We start from the raw sequence: 20,135 nt of genomic DNA on the forward strand, positions 1-20,135 counted from the left end.
CGCTGAAACGAGAAAAAGAAGGGGAAAGGAGGGGATGAGTTATAATGATATCAATCTTTGCTGTTCTCACCTGAACTGCGCCTGAACCGAAGATTCTCGAATTCTACTTCTAGCTTGAATATAGGTATGTTGATAGTGTTACAAATGCCATAAGCTGTCGGCAGCGCTTACATAGGAACACGAGCAGAGGTTAGGGGCTTGCGAATGTCCACTGTCGCTGACGTCGATGTCAGGCCGATGCCAAGGCGCTTGCGTCTGCTGCTTGTAAGAACTCTCTGCTAAAATATATTTAGCCCTTCCACATACGAGTCGCAGCTTTACTGAAGAACGGAACCCCAAAGACGTCAGCGGTGGCAGCAGCACCGGTAGTGCCATCTTGTGGCGGTTTGTTTAACCACACGGTGTCAAAAACATTTTCGTGTTTCATTGTGTTGTCGTCGGAGTAAAAAAAAACTAGCCAGTCTAAGATCATGATTTTGTTTCTGTCGACGCTTTAAGGGAACAGCGCTGAGGCTGCTGCTGCTGACGTATAGCTCTCCCGTTCCCGTGGTGCGTGAGGTCTGCGTATGTTGAAATGTTGAAATTTATAAGGCATAATGTAAAAAAAAAACAAGATTAAAATACCACTAATATAGCGCAAGCAATGCACGTACAGGTAAATGATTTCACGTCCACAATCTATAGGACAACTTTGGAAAGTAGATTGTTCCAAATGTTACTTGTGGGAGAAGAAAAGAAGGTATTTTACTTGACCGCTGCTGTGAAACGTCGGTGGTGACATGAATGTTAACATGTGAGGGAAGATTGTCATCCACCCGGATGTAGCATGAAGCTTCAAAGTGAACCCATTCGGGTTTCTCAGCAGGAAAAGTTTCGAGGTTAAGGAAAAATTCGTCTTGGTCCGGGATTCCGACCCGGGAGCAACGCCTTTCCAGGGCGGTCGCCTTCCCATGATTGTTAACACCGGTAGGCCAGCAGATCGCAGCGAGAGGGCGATTTAACTATTTCCGTACTGCGCCCATTGGGCATCGTTAGCCCCCCTAACGATGGTTTTAGACGCCGGTTTCGAGACTTTCCGCGCCGCCCACACACACACTGTGCTATTGGACGTGAAAGAGGAGTGCTATTCTTTTTGTTTTCTAACAAGCTCGCTTATTCACTCCTGGCGGGGATTTTTGAATGTGCTCCAAAGGTTTTTGCGATCGTCAAAGCAGAAAGAAAAATGGCCGCCCGCTATCGATGTTTCGAAACGCCCCATTCGAGACCTTCGGCGAAGCTGACGGACACACTGCGCCATTGGACGTGAAGGAGGACAACTATATTTCTATTTTCTAAGCAGCCCGCCTTTTCCCCGCAAGACGTTAATTTCTTAACGCGCTCCAAATTTTCGCGATCGTCAAAGTAGAAAGCAAGATGGCCGCCTCTGGGAGCGGCGCGCGTGCTTCGAAAGATCGCAGCTCTGGCGATTCCACTGCGTTTGCAGCTGGCCTTATCGATGGTACGAGCAGCAGTGAGTATGAGGATGCGGTCTTCTCGTCGTACTTTGACTCTAAGAGCGATGACGATGCAAAACAGTCCGGAACATCGGCGCCCGCAGCCCGGCACGCCAAACGGTAGAGCCTGAACTTAAATTGTTGTTGTGGAATACATGTTGAATGAATTTTTTTTTTCGGATATAGTGCCTATTAGACGTCATTATGTTCTTTATAGCTCATAATGCTTGTTACATTTTTTTCTTAGTAGATACAAGCGTGTCTTTAAAAGTTTGTTCAATTTTATCCCGCAATCTTGATTCTGTTTATATCTTTTTATGACATGCATCTCGTTAATAAAAATTTTATGCGGGCAAGTGCATTCATTCTGTTTTCTGTTTCTCTATTACGTGAAATACTGAGTGTAGTAGTTCGTTGAGAAAGAAAATCTGGCATAACCCTACAAAAATGCCTATTTTGCCATGGTACGGAAAGAGTAAATCGACAACTCGAAGCCCGAGGGCACGTGCTGACGCGGGTACACGTGTAAAAAGGTTCATGAAAGGGAAAATTGTTATCCACCTGAATGTAGCACTAAGCTACAAAGAACCAGGGCAAAATGTTTCAACTTGGAAGCTTTTCCTTCGGAGAAACCCGTACGGGTTTCCTTCGTAGCTTTGGGTTACATTCGGGTGGATGACAGTTTTCCCGTTCGTGAACATTTCTCCACCTTGCGGGGGATTCCGCAGAACTGATTTTCCATATGTTTGCATGCGAGTCCTGTTTTTATTTTTCTTCGCCGAAACACTATACGCGTGTGCTATAAATGCTTCCAACGCTCTCAAGCTGAATAAAGCGCCCACAGATGTCGCCACCACCCGTTGCTACTGCCGCACGCCTCTTCGGTAACCCGGCATTCCGGTAACCCGCTAACACGTTTAGGGACAAGGAAAAGAAAGAAAAAAAAGAAATCCTCTCCATTGTCACTCTGCCAAAGAGTGTAACATCAGTAGCGCCATTTTCCGCGTCACTCTGTCCGCTCCATTGGAACATATCAAAACGCTTCGTTGCGTCCGAAGCTAGCCGCTTTGTGTGACTCTTCTTTTTTAGCGTAACGGTGTCCCGTCCTCCCATCTCTCTTCGCCATCAGTTCCGTTCACGGTTCCGCTCCCAGCTCGTCGGGACGCATTGTTGCCTGAGGCGTTGAGTGGCGGGCGCACGCTATTGCACTGGAGACAAGAGTGCTTGTGTCTCGTGAATGGCGCGGGGTAGAGGGGGAGGGGTTGGAGGAAGGGAACAAGCGCGACGCCGTCAGGCAGTGTCAGAATGCAAGCTGACGGCCCTTTGTGAGAGAAAGCGCGTGATGGTCACTGTCGAAACAATGCCAGGGCCTGGGGAGGGGGGCGGCATGTAACGGCGCATTGATCGCCGTACATTGAAGAGCACGTTCCTTTTTTTTTGGGGGGGGGGGGGGGGGGGGGGCTCAGCTTCCCCACTGTGCATTTTTACACTTGCGACACCTACGAAGCCTCTTTTAAATGACACTTACGAAGAATGTTGAGTCAGTAGTCATAAAGTTATACAGGTACAGCGCTCATGTTTTAATTTTTGGGAGGCGGTTCTGAAATGACTCGGAAGGGATGCGTACAAGTTGTCTTTATTGTCATTCTCTGCAACTCGTAATCTCGTGAAATGTGCATGTTTATGCACTACAACGTTCACGAGCTATGCGGAAATGCGTGCAGCTGTTCACACGAATGCACATTGTGATATGTTGGATGCAGCGATGTCACTGAAACAAAGGTGATGCTTGATGCTCGTCGTGAGAAGAACGGTGACGACAGGTGCGTGCAGAGCAAGTACGATGCGAAATACGGTGGTAAGAAAAGGGATGCGAGAAAAAAAAAGAGGTATCCTGACCCAATGGTTAGAGGTGTGTGTTGTTGGGCCCGGCGGAGACCGAGGTTCGATCCCACCTTCCTTTCCCAAGCCCAACCAAACGAAGAGACAGACAGCAAAGCAAAAGAAAGCTTAGGGTAAATTATGTTTAACTGAATTGCAAAAAATAAAAAAAAGGATAAAGGAAAATTAGCTATAGTTTCGTACGCTTTCATTTCCCCTTTAACATTATTATTTATTCATTTAAGTTAAACATAATTGACCCCGTACTGCTATTTCTTTTGTCCTGCCAAGTTGCAGCAGGCGAGCTGTGCCTGCGGCTGCTCGTATGTGTTATGGCTATTTCGCTTATGAGGGTCCTAAGTGCACGCCGAGGTTACATGTATGAAGGTGAGCAGGCCACCGTACCTAGGGAGCCCCGTTTGAGGGCGGTGACAGCCTTTGTAAATGTACTTGCTGTCGCCAGCTAAATTGGCGGGTTAAACTTTCCGACGAATTATACGATGTGGGAGACAAAATGGCGAAATACCAGTCGAGAGACCACGTTTCCCGCAACCTTTGGGGACGTGAAACTAAACTTAAAAAACAAAAAACTTTGGCTTCAGCATCCGGAGACATGCAGCGTGTAGGAGCGCAGTACATGGCATGTCTGCATTTTAGTTAAGCAGGCTAGTAAGCACCGTCTTCATTGCAGCACACTTCGAGAAACACACTTAATGTATTACGTGCAAGGTAGAAGGCAACGACATGCTGTTATGCAGTTCGCCTTCTTGGCGCGAGCTAATACTACCACGAGCACGCCACCGTGCCTTATTACTTGTTGCTGTATACGTGTCGCACGATATGTAAAAGAAGAAAAAAAAAGTTTGATGCGTTAAAATAAAAGAAAAAGGGAACTAGTATAATAAATATGCATGCAGGTTTCGTGTGCGCATTGGTACAAAATTAAAGAAATTTAATAGATCGTGTGCCAACATGGGTACATCAGAGCGTGACAAAAAGAAGAGTAGGAATGCGCCGCGACTTCTAGTGAGATTGGGATCCACAATGGCTACTCGCCAAATTTGGCGGTAAAGAAAGGTCAAACTTTTGCTGTTGTCACTACCCTAAAACAGCGCTTGCGTGTAGGCTCCCTAACCGCACCAAAGGCGGTTGGCCCTCCAGTGAGTGGGATAAACGGCCTTTAACATTTTTAAATAGAAGAATGCCCCGGTCTGTATTTTGCGCCAATCGGCGGCCTCTTCCACGCTAAGTTGTGGATGAGGCGGCGGGTATTTCCTGCGGACTCCGCGTTGATGAGCAAGGATATATTTGGCATTTAAATTGATGGGATCTTGTGAAGGATCGTTTGAGTGGTTGGGCTTAGGAGAGGACGCCATCGCTCGGTTAGTAGACCCTCGAGCTACTGTATAGTTATACGATGAAATCGGTACCGACGATTTCGTCGTATAACTTTGCCATGCATCGCGACGACGGGGTTGATGCCTCGAATAGTGGACGCGTTTATTGGTGCAAGTCCATGACGAAAGGAAAGAAAATAGAAAAGAGAGAGAAGTGACAGAATCCTTAGATGTAAACACTTTCCTGTAGCGTATATACAGCCTAAATTTACGGACAGAACAAAGAGAAGCAACACGACAGACACGGCTGTTCATGGTTATGTTCATAGCGATCGCTGGACTTCCGCGACGGGTGTGTTTAGAAGTTACACGTAACCAACCAAGAGCACTCGCGTGTGTGTATATATAAACGAAACGCAAGCACTACTATGTACACGCCATTACAGTGCGGCGTGAACGCCTGTGTCGCCGTGTTCACGTAACGTTACCCAACCGGAAATGGCTTCGGCAGCAGCTGTCCTCCCATCGGAGCTCCCACAAGGTGCCGGGCTCCCAATTGACCCCCCGAAGTTTCCCGCGAGAACCTCAGTAGGAACGAGGAGATGGAGAAAGAGACTGTGCGCGAATTTTTTTACCCTTTAACTTCTCATCTGGCAACAGCGAAATCGCATTGAGCTTCGTAGGGCGTTTATTCTTTTATATTTTTCATTGCATCGAAGGTGGCCTTCCGTATCATCGCCAACCTTTCGACGTTTCTTGCATTCTCGCTTTGCTATATAGCTTGGGCTGTAGCTACTCTCCACGTAGTTAGCTTCCCGTCACGATGATCGGTGCAGGGAAGAAATCTTTGGTCCCGTGCCCGCCCCCCTCCTTTTTTTCCCCTTCCGTTTTCTTCATTGCGTTACGAAGTGTACTCTCCAGGCCTTGAAAACTAAACGGGGAGCCCCCGATCCAAGGCTGGTTCCGGCGCAACTTCCGGTCGGGCGCCACCGGAAGTGAGGAAGAAAGGAGGGCCGCCAGGTTGCACGAGTCTTCGTCAGGTCCCGCGCGCGGGATTCGACAACCTGCCGAACAGATTCTTTCCGGCGTCGTCTCCGTGCTCTTCCACATTGTTGTTTTCTTATTTCTCTTGTCACACGCTAGGGAAGGTGTTCTTCCCCCCTCCCCGCCCCCTTCCCCCACTGAACCCACACGCACACACCTTTTCATCCTTAAACGTCGTAAGTATCGCAAGTGCTCCTTCTATATATGAAACGAATAAAACATATCTAGAGTGGGAAGAAGGTTTGAGGCGGGAAACCGGTTCAGCGAGCCTTAGGGAAAGGGAAAGGTGGAGGATGTGAAACAGACAGCCGCCTAGCGGACCGTCGGTGAGAAAAGGGGTATCCTGGGAAGACAGGAAGTTGGAATAACGGGAGAAAGGTGTTTGGGGGGGGGGGGGGGGAAGGGGGGTACCGTGGTGGGTGGAAAACCCTTCGCTCGCTTGCCCGCTTTCGCATCCCGAACGGCGCATGACCGTGATCAAGCGACCCTGCCACGTACGATGTGCGTGTGTTGCGTGCTACTACGGAGTTTTACTACGGAAAGAGTACTACGCGTTCATTGATGTAGTCGTGAAGGCGATAGTGGTGCTGTGGGGTAGTACCCTCCCTTTCCTTTTTCTGCCCCTTCTTCGTCGTCATTTCTCTTTTGCTTCTCCATTTTTAATAGTTTCGCTTCTCTGTATTACACCGGCGGCTAGCTGCGTCACGGTGAATGGGAAATACTCGGGGCGCCGTACAGTGGCGTTCCAGACGTTCCCCGAACGCCGAGCTCTCGCGTTTCTCGCGTTCGTCGCGCGTTCAGCCAGTTGGCGACTTGTCTGTGCTGGACGCGGGTACCTTTGGATTTGGGATCACCCCTTGCAGTTTACGTCAGTTCTTTTTGCGAACTGTAACTGAGCGAAGTTTGATACGTTCTTGTGAAAGTGCCATCCGCGGTGACGCAGTGCTTCGAACAGTATTCGAAGAAGAGCGTTTCCCCGGTGACGGCTGCAGGGGTCACGAATACCCTGCCGTCCATCAAGTGTTGTTCTCGACGGATTTGATGCTTTTCTGGCGTGAGTACTCTGTGATCTACCAGTGGCGTGCCCGACTTTTTTGAAGGCCATTGCCTTCAAAAAGTGAATACTGAATGAATACTTGTAATGAATACTTGTAATGAAAAATGGAGAAGATAAGACGGAATGATGTTGGAATTATGTCGGTGTTACGAAGGTTACTGTTGTAATTCTTCTGAATACTTGTAATGGGAATGACGCTTAAACACCTCAAATAGTGAGGAATGACATTGGGACGATGCCGGAGTTACAAAGGCCCCTGTTTTGAAAATTCTCGAAAGTTTGTTGCGGAAATGATGTCGCTACGATGGAAATTGTGGATTGATGTATTGGTTACAAAGGTCACACTCGAAAATTTTTGAATTATTTCTAATCACAATGGTGTTGGAGTGGCAAAAATAATGGCGCGATGTTTGAGTGATGGAATTAGAGGCTTCACCATTTGAGTGCGATAGAGGGTGAGGGCTGGCGTGTGACTTATTCATTTTCTTTATATTAATCGTTGTTTTTGATGCCGAGTGAATGAAAGTGGTGGCTTGGAAAGATTGTCTTGCTAATCTGAACCGCTTTTTCTTTTTTCATCTATATTTTTGTATCACTCTGACTTTGCGCCCCAGCGATTCACAAAGTAGCTTGCGTAACATTTATTCGCACGAAACTACAATACGCGTCGGCCAACTAGAACGCCCGTCGAGGTTACATAATAAGCTACCTTGAAGCCATACCGAATCGCATCGCACGCTTCCTCACGTCGCTGTACGATCATCATCACAGTGCTGTTGACATTAAACAATTGCTCGACGTCCCGCCCTTCTGGCTCACCATCGCCGGATTGATCGAGCTTGCTTGTTTGATTGTGTACATTACGAATTGCCGCACTTGCGTGATTCTGATCACTTGTCTACAACATGCACAGATCTTAGCGGCGTTACGGTTTTCTGTTGCAATATACGGCGTCTACGTGGCAATACAAATGCGTTTTATCTCTCTGTCTGCTGCCATCGACGACTGGAGCGAACCCGATGGCGCTTTTAAGGAACTCAACCCCGAAAAATTACAAACATTTGCTCAATATAAACACTTCAAATGCTAACGTCATGCACCAGATGTGTACTCTGCATGACGTTGTTCATTTCTAGTGTTCTGCGTGCTGTAAACACTTACTTGCTCGTATCGGGTTCTTGAATCCTTCGTGGCTATATTTGATCCTAATGCGTTCTTTCCTCCCCCTCCCCCCCTTCCTATATTTATGACCATTGTGGGGCCGTTGAGGGTTAGGTAAATATGGAAGTTATGATGAAGATTAAGATCTGTTCTAGCGCAGCGCCAAATCTTGAATAAAGGTTGTTCGTGTTGTTGTCCTGCCACTACACGTTGCGTCGTGTATGCTTTACGTGCGTGTGCCTATCCCGTTCTGCGCAGGCACACGAGCGACCAGTAGCGCTGGCAGTGTTGTGACAACGGGCGCATCGGCAGCTGCTTTGGCCGTCCATGCCTTTGCCCTGAGGACTGCAGCTGCTGCCTCGTCGAGGTCTGGGCGGCGGACACGGCAACTTCCACGGTTTCCCTGTAGACCTGCAGGTGAGAAGAAGCTGCGTAGTTGCCTAGCTCCGTTCGCTGTGTGTATAGATAGGCAACTGCCTGAATACAGTTAGCAACTGTGTAGCGTGAATCTAGTTTGCTACCCGCTCCATCTGACCGAATTCATATACACAGCTCGCAACCACGCAAGCACGACAATGGTGGACAAAAGGAGCAGTGTCTTTTCCAGTTGTGTCCGTCTAATCGAGTCAATCCTTGTACCTTTCAGAGGACCACAGAAGCTTCCCGAACTCCTCAGACGTGCTCTGTTGGCGATTTCATGTTTGATTTACGGACGCCGCCATCTTGTCATTCTGCAACTGGCGCCGAAGCCAAATTAACACGGTCGTGAGACACCGAACCGACCAGTACAAACGTACACGTCTTCGTGCATACGAATCGACTGTATATATAGTATCGTGCATTTGGTTGTTACGGATGGAAAACCGCAACGATGACAGCCCATGATGGCGGCATGCTCAAATGCTTTCGTGATATAGTAACTATAGAGACAGCTGTCGCAATTCTGTCTATGGCTTCGGATCGTGCGTACACCTCGCTGGCCATGCGCGAAGCTCGAGCCAGTAGCATCGGGCCTGGGATGGTTTTGATTCTTTGCATTCCATGTCAGCGGTCAGCCCTTTTGCGACGAGGGGCTGCGGCCGCAGTGGCGCCATTCGCGCGTATACTTATCGGAGGGAAGCATATTCTATCGTAGGCCGTTGTTTTCCGAATGTAATTGTCGCCACCATTCCCCACGTATTAGAGATGTGGAAACTAATGTAAATGTAGACCTTGTGGTTGTCGTTGCTAGTACAGCGGTACACGTTGCCTTTGTGGGATAACAGATTACTCAGGCAGCACAATCTTTTTTTGTTTCTGCGGCGCACAGGTGTGGGTGTGCATGTGAGTGTTTGAAATGCGTGGTACGTTAGCTTTTGTAGCCGGTTGTAGCGCGTCCTTTGATTCAATCGCGCAGCTTGTCGCAGTCCGCCGCACAGACCCTTGCAAACGACGCAAGGGTCTGTTCCCGTCGAGCGTTCGAAGAGGCCACCGCAGCACAACCGAATATCTCCTTTTTCATTTCTTTTTTTTTTTTCGACTTCTCTCAGAGAGATAGACATATTGGCAGCGGCCTCACGTACATTGGTAGTGTGCACATTGAAAGCGTCTTCGTAGCGGTGCCCACGACCTGGCTCTTTTTCGTGGCATCGACCCGACGGGTTCCGGCAGGGCGATCCCTAGGAAAAAAGAATTTAAGAGAAAAGAAAGAAAGAAAAGTTCGAACAGACTCCCCGCTGTGCCTGTGCGCCATTGTGCAAGACTCGAGAGAAGGCAACGTTTTCTTCTTCCTCTCGCTTTCTCTTTTCTTTTTTCTTCTCGCTCCTTTTAAATTGGCAATAAGCCGCCGGCGTGCGTCAAGCGGAACCATCGGCGGTGCGGACAAACTTGACCGAGCGTATGCATGCATATGCGACTAGTCGACTGGAACAACAAGCTTTCTCAAAAGGCCACGCCGTTTGCCTAGCCAGTGCATCGGCGCGTTGAGGCGTATGGCGAGAAGTTGCGGTGGCGTTGTGAGGTCGAAAGGGCCTTGCAGCGCGGTTGGACGTGAGACCTTTGTGCGGTCCCGGACGTTTTCTTTGGTGCTTGAGCCACGACTCCGCGCGCGAACAGGCAGGATGGTTCGGGTCTGCCGTTTCAGTTAGATTCGGTTGTGCGGATGAAGATCGAGGTGTAGTATGCAATACCTTTTCGCACCCGTAGCCAAATTAGCGGGTTCTAGTTCGAACGCATATCAATACACGAGGCGAGGCTCTTTGAAGAGTTGCCATAGAAATCCTGTTGTATGTCTTTTGCTTTCCAATATACTTTCTGCTGCGATGTAGTTGCGTATCATGCGTGAAAATTGTTATCGAAATTTTATTGCCTCTGAGGTTACATTTTGTTGCCTTCAATATACTATTTGTAGAGATAAAGCTGAATATGTTGCGGGATTTTTTACAAGGAAAAGTAGACGGTCGCGCCCGCCTTTGTATTTTTAATGCATTCCGTGAACAAACGATCAACAGTTGTCTCGTGAGCCATCAAATCTACGCGCGTTGTAATTTAAAACCCAGTAGTGTAGGTAAGCGCACAGTTCGAGTAATAAACGTACAAGTGTGGATCGAACACGTAAGAGAAGGAAATGAAGATACATATATTAACTGCAATTTTGAATATAACTCGTACCATATCGCCGGAAGCACGTTCCACACTTTACACCGCATCATTTTGAGTCAGCAAGCACTGATATTGTAAAGGAGGGAAAGATATATATATATATATATATATATATATATATATAAATAAATATCTAATTGTGAGCAAGGATTTATCCTGAGAATTCCTGCGACGAAGTCTCAAGCGTTGTCAAACTGGCATCGAAACAAACAGGTTCACTTTCAATGTTGCGGGACGTTTCAATGACCTTCAAAAGTGAGGGAGACAAACTGTGCTGGCCCAATAATCAAAGTAGTGCAGTTGCAGTTTACGCCGCCGTTGTACCTCTCCGCTATCCAAATATGCACGTAGTGCTAATATTGGTGCGCTAAATAAACGACATCAGTTTCGTAACTATATTTGTCCGGTGAACGACCTGCAACAATCAGGCCGCTTAAAGAAACGTGAGCCAGACGCAATTAATTTTATAACGGCATAGCGTGGACACTACTTCCATATTGTATAGCTTATGAGTGGGCGTGACAAACGTTCCTTCCTTTTTTTTCGCACCGATGCCGCGCTATATCGCAGTTCTTTTTCCGTGGCGTCTGAAAAGACCATTGACACCGAGGTCGTCTTACCATGCTGGACGTCCCGTCGTTTATACGTTGTCCGCCTACCCGCGCGCCCCTGGCGAGAAGCTCCAAAGCCGGGTGGAAAGGGGAAATAATGAGAGAGGGTCAATTGCGACGATGAGAGAGAAAGGGAATCTGTGAAACCAGCTCGCCCTGAACACGGGACCATGTACAAACGTTCCCGCTGAAGTAACACTGCGAACTGTGACCTTAGGAGCAAGCGCTGACGCCTCTTTCATAAAATCGTTTTTTTTTTTCTTGACGTTATCTTATATTACTTCCCTCCAGCCATTTTTCTTTAAATCATTGTTCCTTCCGGCATGCACGTTGATCAGTTCGCTCATCTAATTGCGTGCATCTTGAAAGGGCTGTCACGTTACGAGGTGAGCCCTTATGTAATTTCTTGAAATTTCGTTGTCCTTCTTGATAGTTTGTTGCTTTGCTGTAGATTTTCAGTCGAATCCAACTCAATTACAACTTTGTAATGGCGATTGGAACGGGTCGCTTTTTTAATAGAGACAGAGAGAACAAGTACATAAAATATTTTTTTTGCTGAACACTGCCCAACAAATACAATTTAACTGAAGCTTCCCCTTCGTGGTATACAAAAGAAGCGCCTAGTATTCGGTACGTGTAATGCCGTGGGTGTCTAGGTGTTTCTTATTGTTTCTTCGAACCATGCCCATCATTTTATTTCCTTTGCATAGTACTTCTTTCACCTGCTTGTGCCTAAGTGTTTGACAAAGCTGCTTTGCACATAGTCATCAAAGTGGTGACGGAGGTGGGGCCGGTCAAGCTCATTAATCGGCGGCCGTCACCTTCGTCACAAGTTGTACACAGTATACATTTGAGATAAATGCCGCCAAAGTGAAACAAACGGAACGGTGACGACTTAGCCTGCGCGAACGGGGAGAGAAGGTAAAGGGGATAAGTACAAAAAAATACAAAAAAGCCAGAGGGCGGTAAATTAGTCGCCCTGTGACAAATTTTCCGGGCGACGGATTGCAAGAAGTGCACTGTAACTTCGCGTATAAGGTTCGAGCGTTCCCGGATTAGGCGTGCGCGCGCTTGTTGCGTAATTTTGTGTGCGTTGGCGGCATCGAAATCGCTTCGTGAACCTTAATTCGGCGTTCTCTTTCTCTCTCTCTTTTCACGTGGGAGGAGGAATATTAAAGTTTGAAGCTAAGCTTTCGTACAATGGGGTGTAGCGCGCACGCCATTGCAGAAGAGTCCCCCCGCTCCCGCCGTTGGTGGCAACGGCCGAATTATGTTTCATTTATTTTATTTTAATAACTTTCTTTTCACCATTGGGCTGTACGTAATTGCTTAACAGGCGTGGGCAGTCGAGATAGGAGTTTCGTAACGCGCGGTGTTGCGAGGGAAAAACAATTTGCAGGGCGCGTAAATTCGGCCTTTAAGAGCGGAGCGCGATAGCATTCGAAGATCCCCGACTGCTTCTCACGCTTCCCGGCAACTGCAGTTTATGTAACCGTAATGTTTACCGGGAAATGATGGCGGCGAACGCTTTGCACGAAGGCGAGCCTTCTGGTAAAAACGCGGCCTCTTGCATGGACTGGGGATGCGCAGAGGCGTGCGCCATCTGGAGGTGTTGCAAGGAACCGGGCGCGCCGCACTGTGAATGGTGTAGAAACGCTGGCAAAAGGGGTTTGTGTTTGAGTTTCCGCGTAAGGGAATTATGTTTTCTCGTACATTCAAATTACAATCCGACGCTATCATGTCTGTAGGTTGTGTGTAAGTCGTACTGTACGATATTTCCGACGCATTTTACTTTGAGAAAATCAATTAGTTCAGTAACTTCTTTGCGTTATACGGAGGAGGGCCTGCTTGGCTGGGTATGCGTGGATCGGAATACTCTTTCGTGGAAATACGGTCGACGCGGGACGTGGGACGCCGACGTCCTAGTTTAGGCGACACGAGGCCCTTAACGTTAAAAACTAGGAAATGTCGCTTCTGCGAAATCGACTTCTCGAAGTGGTGGCTGTGACGTATGGAAGACCAAATCGCTCGCAGCGTTTGTCGTACGCGCATACGCTAATTTGCGTGCCCTTTGATGCATCGTTGCTGAGCGTGTCCTATACGTTTTGTTCACTCGATGTTCTCTCAACATCTGCGAGCGTCAAAATGCTCGTTCGTGGTGTTCCGCTGTACCTACATTAAATGAAACAGTCGCGAACGCGGGAAAGGAAATAGAAAAAAGAAGAAACGATCTCGTGTTCTGTACGAATACTTTCGAAACGAGAATATGTTTTCGCGATTCTCGAGTGTTTTCTATAGCCTCTCCCGTCGCACTGCAGCATAGATTAGATGAGATTTGGGTGCGAGATCAGGCGGCTCGGTTGGAAGAACTTACTTCCTCCTATTCTATTTCACTTCCAAATGGGTAAGGCGGTGCGAATGTCCAAAGTTACCTGAAGAAAAGAAAACGCTGTTGGAAACGGAAGAAATGAGAAAGAAACAAATATTAGGCAGGCGTTTACGGGGGTGAGGTCGTTGCCGTAGTTTCTGTGGTCAACGACCCGTCTCAACACGGGACACCGCACCTCTCTCGTCAGCCTCGCGTATCAATAAGATGACGAACGTACGCTCCCACTTGGCTGAGGCCGGTCAGTTAACGCCGAATTTAAAGGTTCTTTGTTCCTTTGTTTTGTTTCCTTTTTCTTGTTTTTTCACACGACTTCTCGAAGTTTATTGCCCGCAGCAACGGCGCTAGTATGCAGACAAAGCTTCCGGTATACTCTAAAAAAATGATTTTTCTTTTCGCTGGCCTCGGCTCGCTATAGACGCAGGCGTTGTTGGCACCGCGGGCCTGCTTCTCGCTGCTGTATACCGCCTCCCACGTTTGACGATCCCTGACACCGCGTAGGCGTCGCTGGGTGCCGTGTTGCGATGTTCCCGGTAGCTCGCGTCTCGTCTCGACAGGCGAAAAGGGAGCGCCTTATACACACACACGCTGACCGTTGCCATATAGCCTCACATCACGTGCGCGTCACCCCCACACACGCATGCGCCCGCATGGACGAGCGGCGAATCTCGCCAGCGAATGCGAAGCGCGATATTGGAACGAGCCCTCTTTTGTTTCTTTCTCTCTGGCCGACCTTTGATTTTTTCTTTTTTAATTTTGTTCTGCACCGTTCTTGGCAGCAGGCGCGGCGACGTCGCGCTATGCTATTGACAGTACCTTCCGGCATCTTGCCGTTGACTAAACTCTATAGTCTCTCTCTCTCTCTTTTCTTTTCTTTTTTCCCGCGCACCTCTTCTTTGCTTGTTTTCGGCCCCGTGCGCCCGTGGAGACGAACGCGAGCGTCGTCACCGTGAATGAATCGACCTTAATAACCGCGCGCCCCGAAAGGCGCGCTATATTGATGCAGGTCCGTAGATGAGACAGGTGACGACACCGCTCTTTCAATGTATATTACGCGCCTGCGCGGTTCGTTTCTCTGCGTTTGCATGTGGCGTGTCGAGAATGAGCTTGCTCCTCCTTTTTTTTTTTTTTCATCTCGATCGCTTCAGCGCTTAAGAAAGAAGAGTACAGGCAATGGCGCTTGCGCACCTTTCGGGGCGGCCCTGTGTGACGCGTTCAATTAGACGGGCGCGCGTACCCTGTCGTGGTTACACTGAGGCGTCCGTGTAGCTGGGTCTCATTTATAAAGGGGCTTCATTTGGGGCCAGACGCTTAGTGCTTCGTGGTGGTTTTGCTTCGCTGGAACTGTTGGCGCCAAACACTCATTGCCGGCCTGATGAAGCAGGGAGTTATAATTTGCGATCAGGGGGGCTTGGGACTGATTACGAATCTATAGCGGTTTGGCGCGTTTGTGCTTTGTTGTTAAGCGCGCGCTTACAAGAGAGCATGCGCGCGTCCGCGTGTCGTGCGATAAAGCGCCGTGCGATAACAGTGGCGAAGAAGGGTGTCTCAGAAGCCGTAGATCGAACGAGCACAGGCAGCTGCCTGTAGGAGGGCAGACATGATCAATCTGCATAAGGTGGCGATGGTCCCACTCGAAAGGTTGCCTGCCACGTGGTATAGTGCGAGATGAGGGTGGAAGCCTGCTAACGAGAAAGTGTCAGGTTGCATCACACCTGTGGCAGGTAGACAAGTTGTGCTCCGAATGAATTTGTTACGCGCGGTGATTGGATACGTTGACGTCACCGCGTGGCCGCCGTGTTCGGTTGTCAGCACGGTGAGAAGCAGCGTTCGTGACGTCACACTAGACCTACCCGTTGGAAGGAAACGCTTGACGATGATGGAAGGCTGAAAGAGACGCGAAATATATGCGGCTCTTCTGTGTCGCGGGCGGCAGGGATGGACATATGTACAAGTAACGAAATACCACTTCCGGAGTAAATGAATACCCGAGGCATACATACGTCGAGAACAGCGTCGGGGGCACCATGTGGAGGCGCCGAATTTAACCAGAGTGCACAAAGCTGTTATTCCAATGATGGGCTGACTGCACCTTAGCTGGCACCATACCGTAGCTGATGATGCCTCATCAGGCAACGTTTCGACGATGCGACTTGTATTCGTCAAAGCGTCGAGGCCTTGGATCCAGACAGGATCGGCGTTGAATTTGACCCGTATTGATCGTTTCCAGCCAATTCAAGACGCTGTGTTGCAGGGACGGGAGATTTGCTCTGCACAGCTGCGGCTAGATCGGAGGGATCGAGTGGGTCCAAAAAAAATCGGGCAATGAGAGATCGGTCGGCGACTGCGTGCATTTGTTCAAGCAGAATGTCGTCGTTCCAATTGTACGATATTTTGACCGTGTGATGGTAGGCTGCACTTAGAAGTCAATGTTTACGGTGAGTAAACTTGAGTTTGTAGTTGACGTGCGTCATGTCCTCATTTCGCGCCGCCTATTCCCCTTCTACTATAGGTGTATTCTTTTGAAATCAGTATCGCCTTGAACTAGACTCACATTACATATCGTAAAGCCGTTGGTTCCAGTGCGACAACCGTGTAAGGAAGCTCAGAAAATTGGGCACCTTACGATAAAGTTGCAAATACTTGGCCGGTATACTTAAAAAAAACACAACGAAGGCAGTACCCTGTGATTAACTGTGAATTAGCACGATCTGCTTTGTTCTCATCCATGGATGTGATCTAGAGGTGTCTCTCTAGAGGTATCTAGAGGTGTTCTCTTCTATGGATGTGTTCTAGAGGTTTCTCTCTAGAGGTGTCTAGAGGTGTTCTATTCTATGGATGTGTTCTAGAGGTGTCTAGAGGTGTTCTCTTCCATGGATCTGTTCCAGAGGTGTCTGAAGCTGTATGCATCCGTCGCACGCGTAGGACCGAACCCTAGCAACGCGCGCGGCGGCGGCGCCAGCGAAACAATGGCACGGCGCAGACACTGACGAGCCTTGACTCTTTAGCGGCGTGTATTGGGTTTAGGAGAGCTTTTCGCTCGACACCGTACTGGAGGGAGGAGGGGGTGTGGGTAGAAAGGGAGGGAAGCGGTAAACGGGCGGAAGGGGGGCAGGGGGAGGAGGGGTGTCTATTGATTTGCCCGTCTCTCTTTCCTGTCCCACTCTTCACAATGGCCGGATGCGGCGATCCTCGTCTCCTGCTTCTGTTTTACGCCTATACATCCGCGCATGTGCTCGCACAAAGCGCCTAGCTGCGCAAACCTATGCGTGTTGTCAGCACGCGCTCGCGTCAGCGTGGGCACGCAGGAAAGGGTATAAATAGGGGAGGAGAAGCGTGGCGGGATAACACTTGTCAAGCGAGATAAAGAAAAAAAGACACCGTGCAGACCCAACGCACATTCTGCAATCTACGCGAGGCGAAGCTTTCGTGTGTCGGTTAATTATGAAAATTCCGCAAAACTGTGCCATCTTCTGCAACGGGTCCTGTTCCGTATATCGTAGCGATCACGTGCCTGTCCGGCCAATCGGCGAGGCGCGGAGACACCCCCAAGATACGAGACCCCAAGAACGCGCAAATAACGTGGCCTTCGTGATCGGCCCTGCCCTCGAGCCACCAAAACTTTTGAGTTTGTACAGAGTGTCCGCAAAAGCTTTTAACGTTGGTGAAGACCGCAACGCGTGGACTGAAGCTGTAGAGGTTTTTTTGTCACGTTGTAGCGAGGGTGCGGAAGTAAACTCTGGCATAGGTGTGAGCCACGAATCTAGCTAGCCCTTTTTGAACGCTCAATTACAATACACTCCCAATATCGTTTCACATACGTTACGCTAGGTAAGACTGGAACATATTTGCGTTATAGTTCCGCTTACTAAGCGAAACCTATGTGGAGCGAATGTTGTTGTTGACTCCTCCTTTCGTGGGGCATGCCACTGCTATACTATACTTAGCACTCCAGATTCAGTTCCGCGTAAGTTACACTGAAAAGAACGCATCTCGCTCTATATATAAGTTACACTAATATGTGGAGCATCTTTGTAAAAAATGTTTACTTGCAGTTGAAACTTATGTAGAACGAGATTAAGTGTGTGGCGGGCGCGCGCAGTCGTATGGGTCGTCGAATCTGCAGAACTCGCGTGTTCCAAGTCGGCGCTGGCTATGCACGTATCAATGTGTGCTACGGAATAATCCACTGGCGTTCGCGTACATTCTAGAATGTACGGTAGTACTCGCGTTGCGCATGCACTCCGATTACGCAATGATCTTTCGCTATAAAATCGGGGGACAACGTTCGAGAGGAGCGATAACTAAATAACAGCGACAATCCGGCGAAAAAAAGAAAACGGTCACCGGCAGAAAACAGTAAGAATGCGTGACAATAGGCGTGACATTATTACTCTTCTTCAGACAATTACGTGCGCAATTCACGAAATGCCAACGTTTCTGCATACGCTCCCGCCTATAACGCTCCCCTTTTGTTGCCGTTGCGAAACGAAACGCCGGTGGCTTCTATACGGATACGGATTGGAATACGGATATGAATACGGATAGGAATACGGGTGCGATTACGGATACGATTACGGATACGAATGCGTATACGAACGTTTCGCTCGCGAGGTTTTGTAAGCGTACACGAAAGGAAATCGCTCAGCTCTGCGTTTTACAACGCGAGGCATACCACAAGATAAGCGCACATACAGTTAAGAACTGATCCGAGGCGGTCATTGAAATGTAATGCTTTAGCAGTCCACTTATGCCGGCCTGTACGTCTATATAGGCTGCTCTTGGGCGTGCGTCGTCGGAAGTGTGTGTGGGCGTCCTGATGGGCAAACCAGCACCGGCGTTTCTTTTTTTTTTCGGGGTGGGTGGGGGGGGGCGTCTCTTCGCCGCCTCCGCCGCCGCACGTTTGTCGTTTCGCGCGACCTAAACCCCGCAATTTTCTGTTGCCACGTGGGCGTCGCGTGCCTTCTTGGCTTGGCCGGCCTCACCCTGCAGGCGTGTCACCTGTCCGCCTTTGTTGCGCCGCACTTGCTCGAATCTATAGGCCTCCCGAAACCCGGGGACGTCGACGCGACCGCATTTTAGTGCGGAAGCGCAATCCAGTATCGCATCGAACGGTTAAGGTTGTACATCGATGCTTGTGACCTATACGTTTGAGGATCCTAAAACAACCGCACCCTCAAACCGCCGTCTCGAATCAAAGCCGACTTCTAACTTAGGTGCGGAACAGCTCGTTAAAATAAAGAAAGTATTAGATTAGGTACGATTTCTTTTCGTAATGTTTCGTGTCTTCACTCCGATCTTTATCCACCCACTCCCACTCCTGTTTCCCCCTATCATTTCTCTTTTTCTTTAACCTCTTTTTCGTTTGCGTCGTTCCTTTACAAAGCGCAGCCGTAACGACTCCGTATCTTTCTCGGACCGCGCGCCGACATTTCAGGCCACGCCAAGACCTCACGACGCTTAGAGCGTATAGAAAGCTAGCGAGTGCCCTCAACGAAAGGCCTGGCTGCTGTCTCTTCGCTGGAGTACATATATATAGAGAGAGACGTATGCGTGCAGGGTGTGTACATGTAGGTATCTGTATATGTGTAGGCGTAGAATGTACGGCAGAATAAGGTGCTATATATCTTCGAGGCGTGCCCCCTCTCTGGTCTGACAATTGCTTTTCTCGCCGCGCGCTGTGCACGTCTTTTTTATTGCTTGCCGTATAAGTATTGTGTATGGTGGTCGTGCTCGCATCCTCATTTAGGCACATCTCTTTCGCGGTGTGTGCGTGATATCGCTCGCTGCTCCAGATTTTTATACCGGACCGGATGCTACTACTATATCGTGGAATGAACTTGGCGCAGATGTAGTCGAATAAAACGAGTTGGAAAAATTCATGGGTCTCGTGTAGAACTGTGATGTGCTTTTGATGTGCTTTCTATTTTATGCGCTAAACGCTTTTTCTTACGTTCCATTTTCTTGCCGAACATGTATGCATATAGTTACCCTGTTGGTGCGTTTTCCTTGACAAGTATACGACTTCGATATGTTGTTATGTATTCACATCTATTTCTTGTATCGTTTGTGCACACACACACACGTGTGTATGTGTGCATCCTTTCGGTTGACGTCATCGTAGTCGCCATCTTAGGGTACTAGAACGCCGACAAGCTGCGTAAGCAAGAGACGTGATAGTACGCAAGGCGTGTCTTGCACCGAGCAACATATCGGTAATAAGTATAATCCGGGGAGAAACACTCTATGTAAAAAAAAAGCAAAGCGATTTATGCGTGATCGCAAGATGCGCTGACTTCACCGTGGCCGCTATTTCCGAGTTACTAGCATGGCGAGAAGCTGCGCCCGGGACGTCGCATGAAAACTATTCGTAAGAAAAGTCATACTGTCATATTGGAAAACAGCGCAAAAGGAAGCAGGTAAAAAAAAAGAAAAGCAAGCCCGAATGCAGGTAAGGCGAGCCATAAAGAACGCCGGCTTTGGCTTTAATTTGTTCACTACTTCCCTCGACCTGCGCATCACCTC

The 20,135-nt window shown here is 48.6% G+C and overlaps 1 long non-coding RNA gene across 1 annotated transcript in view; it reads left to right on the forward strand.

Annotated features, from left to right (window-relative positions):
- LOC140213718 (uncharacterized) overlaps window positions 1–20,135 on the forward strand; it is a 173,317-nt gene that overhangs the window by 106,474 nt on the left and 46,708 nt on the right. The window contains exon 3 of the long non-coding RNA XR_011890613.1: window positions 8,232–8,390. This is a non-coding gene — a long non-coding RNA (uncharacterized lncRNA). The remainder of the gene's footprint in view (window positions 1–8,231; window positions 8,391–20,135) is intronic.

Source organism: Dermacentor andersoni, chromosome 10 (genome assembly GCF_023375885.2).
Source record: "Dermacentor andersoni chromosome 10, qqDerAnde1_hic_scaffold, whole genome shotgun sequence".
Taxonomy (NCBI): Eukaryota; Metazoa; Arthropoda; class Arachnida; order Ixodida; family Ixodidae; genus Dermacentor; species Dermacentor andersoni.